Source organism: Hordeum vulgare, chromosome 4H (genome assembly GCF_904849725.1).
Source record: "Hordeum vulgare subsp. vulgare chromosome 4H, MorexV3_pseudomolecules_assembly, whole genome shotgun sequence".
NCBI lineage: Eukaryota > Viridiplantae > Streptophyta > Magnoliopsida > Poales > Poaceae > Hordeum > Hordeum vulgare.
In genome coordinates, this window is record NC_058521.1 from 385,165,337 (window position 1) to 385,169,317 (window position 3,981).

The 3,981-nt window shown below is 44.1% G+C and overlaps 1 pseudogene; it reads left to right on the top strand.

The window, feature by feature from the left end:
• Positions 1 to 2,399: 2,399 nt before the first annotated feature.
• LOC123450549 lies at positions 2,400 to 3,079 on the top strand (annotated as a pseudogene).
• Positions 3,080 to 3,981: the final 902 nt, after the last annotated feature.

Consider the following 3,981-nt stretch of genomic DNA (forward strand, 5'->3'; position numbering starts at 1 on the left):
AAACGGTCACATTATCGTCCACGTCCGTCTTCTTCTTAAAGATCCATTTGTTCTGAATAGCCTTGCGACCTTCAGGTAATACTTCCAAAATCCACACTTTGTTTTCATACATAGATCCTATCTCGGACTTCATGGACTCCAGCCATTTGTTGGAACCCGGGCCCACCAATGCTTCTTCATAATTTGCAGGCTCATTGTTGTCTAACAACATGATAGATAAGACAGGATTACCGTACCACTCAGGAGCAGTACGTGATCTTGTCGGCATGCGAGGTCCGACAGTAACTTGATCTAAAGCTTCATGATCATCATCATTAGCTTCCTCCTCAAGCGGTGTTGCCTCGATAGGGGTTTCGCCCTGCCCTGTGCCACCATCTAGAGGGAGCAGAGGTTCTACAACCTCATCAAGTTCTATCTTCCTCCCACTCAATTCTTTTGAGAGAAACTACTTCTCAAGAAAAGCTCCGTTCTTAGCAACAAACACTTTGCCGTCGGATCTCAGATAGAAGGTGTACCCAACTGTCTCTTTTGGTAACCTATGAAGACGCACTTTTCCGCTTTGGGTTCCAGCTTTTCAGGCTGAAGCTTTTTGACATAAGCATCACATCTCCAAACTTTAAGAAACGACAACTTTGGCCTCTTGCCATGCCATAGCTCATATGGTGTCGTCTCAACGGATTTTGATGGTGCCCTATTTAAAGTGAATGCAGTTGTCTCTAATGCATAACCCCAAAACGATAACGGCAAATCGGTAAGAGACATCATAGATCGCACCATATCTAACAAAGTACGATTACGACGTTCGGACGCACCATTATGCTGTGGTGTTCCAGGCGGTGTCAACTGTGAAACGATTCCACATTGTCTTAAGTGAGCTCCAAACTCGAAACTCACATATTCACCCCCTCAATCAGATCGTAGGAACTTGATCTTCTTGTTACGATGATTTTCAACTTCACTCTGAAATTGCTTGAACTTTTCAAACGTTTCAAACTTGTACTTCATCAAGTAGATATATCCATACCTACTCAAATCATCAGTGAAGGTGAGAAAATAACGATATCCGCCCCGCGCCTCCACACTCATCGGACCGCACACATTAGTATGTATGATCTCCAACAAGTCACTTGCACGCTCCATTGTTCCGGAGAACGGAGTCTTAGTCATCTTGCCCATGAGGCATGGTTCGCATGTGTCAAGTGATTCGAAATCAAGTAACTCCCAGATCCCATCAGCATGGAGTTTCTTCATGCACTTTACACCAATATGACCTAAGCGGCAGTGCCAAAAAAACGTGGCGCTATCATTGTTAACTCTACATCTTTTGGTCTCAATGTTATGTATATGTGTGTCATCACAATCAAGATTCAATATGAACAAACCCCTCACATTGGGTGCATGACCATAAAAGATATTGGGAAACACTTTCTATCAGGAGTCTGATAGAAGTTTTCCATCAGACCGCTCCAACGCCGTTGATATTTCTAAGCAACTCTCCTATCCCGTCAATTAATTCCACGATTTGCTCAATCCCACGTAAATCTTTACCTAATAATAAAGAGGATATCGCTTCCGTCGGAAAACCCACCGAGGTGATATTACAAAAAAGCCCTTATTGTTTATGACATTAAATTCGTAGTATATATTAAATATATTTTTAAATACTCATATTTTTTAAACCGTAACTCCAAATTTAACATATTATACATGGAATTTGATTAGAAAAATATGTAGAATTTAAATATGATATTATTTTATCTGTTAAACGTTTAATAAAAATACTATCTAGGGTGCAATCTTAATAAATAAGTCATTATTCGTCTTTATTTCATACCGGTACTCATTCGGGTTGGGGATGAACACGTCAACAAAATCAGGATTAGAGATGAAACTGAAGGTCACTTGATTGATTCTTTGTACGTATTAAATCTACATGCAAGCCGTGTTAAAATAGAAGACCTGTGAAATTTTGAACTGCATTTTTATAGGATAAGACCATCTTTATTTGTATCATAACTATAAATTCTCAAATTATAGACATTTTTTATAAATTAAGAGCGTGTGCCTGTGTGTTATTTATTTCTCCCGTTGCAACGCATGGGCCCTTTTGCTAGTCTCTCCTAAAACTTCATCCCAACCACCACACCACGTCACCTCTCCAGGGCGAGTAAATCTCTCCTGCCCGACTTACCACCGCCATCCCGGCCATGTCGCATCCCATGGACAAGCAAATCTCGGAGATCGATCACGGCGACGACTACCTCCGCCACCACCTTCGACGGTGACGGCTACCTCCGCCACCACCTTCGACGCCCCGGTCCACGGCCAGATGTTGCCCCGTCACCGCCCCTCCCACCATGCCAGTGCGCTGTTTCAGCTCGGTCAAGAAGTTGATCACCATGGTGGCGACGACTCTGACGAAGACGACCCATGGAATGCACGTCCTCGCTATCCACGGCTTCAGTAACGTGAGGAAAAACAATGTGACGCAGATGGCTTTCTGTACTCGCCGACCTTCACCATCGGCGGCCTCGACTGGGCCGTATGCTACTACCCCGACGGAGGCCGACCTTCACCGTCGGCGACCTCGACTGGGCCGTCCGCTACTACCCCGACAGCAATATATACCCACGATGCTGACGGCAACTCGGAGCGGTCGGACCACGTGGCCACCTTCGTCAAGCTAGTGACCAAGGGCGCCCCGGCTTGGGCGCACGTCGGGTTCGGGCTGGTGGACCACACCACCGGCGAGACGGTACCGTTGTTCCGCGAGAAGGACCCGATCATGTTCGACGCCAGCAGCGAGGACACGTGCACCTCGGGCACCGGCGAGGTCCTCAGGAGGAGCCACCTCCATGCTGGTTCGTGCTATGTCCTTGGGGACCGCCTCAAGATCGAGTGCGCCATCGACGTTTGCGGCGACTTCCTCACCTTCGATGACCCGCCACCGACGCCGTCCTCCGGCCTGCCGCTCTTCCAGCGAGTCGGCTACGGCAAGGGGGAGCCGGACGTGATCACCCAAGTCGAAGGAGGGACTATTGGCGCATACTACTGCATCCTCGAAGCTCATTGTACATAGAAGCAAATTCTGACATCATAAGAAGCAAATACTATTTCCGTTGGAAACATTGTTTCATTGGATAAGAAATTTATGTTTTTCATGCTCCTTCCGTTATATACTCTCATGCTTCCTAACAAAATTAAGCCGGACATGTTTTCCAAGCCATCTCCTAGTTGATGTAATTCTATGCTACCATGCTACTTCATAATTTCCAAGCCATCTGCTAGTTAGATAGTAGAAACAAATCACGTTTTGGGTGGAAGCAAATTTTGTATTTGACCGAAACACATTGGAAGCAAATATATTGGATGCAATTTTTGTTAGACAGAAACAAATCTTATTTTTGATGGAAGCAAAAAAATTGTTCGGGCAGAAACATATTCGAATCAAATATTATTTTCGACATAAACTTAATAGTAGTACTATGAAAGCATAGTTTATTTTTCAATGGGGAAGCAATTTATTTTACAGTGGGGAAGCAATGCGTGATGAAAGGACAATTTTATTTTCCTAGATATTAGTTGGAGGAAGCAATAAAATAAGGAAAACACTTCCCTACGTCCGGCTGATAACGTGTAAGCGTCCGCCTCCTCTGCTGCCAACCACGTGTCCTGTGACATCCACTATTTGTTCATCGTCTAGCCTTCACGTGTCCTGGCGCACGAACTGCACCATCCATTGACCCATCTCCTCGAGGTACGTTGTACAGTTTCTGCAATATTATCTATGTTGCACAAATTTTCTGCAACTAGACCTTTGTTGCAAAAAAATATAAATGTTTATGTAACATGATTTCTATTGTAAAAATATTACAAATATTTCTGTAACATGATCTTTGTTGCAGAAAATATTCTATAACAAACATGGTTGCAAAAAAGAATTATATAGATGTTTTCGCAACACGGTCCTTGTTGCAAAAA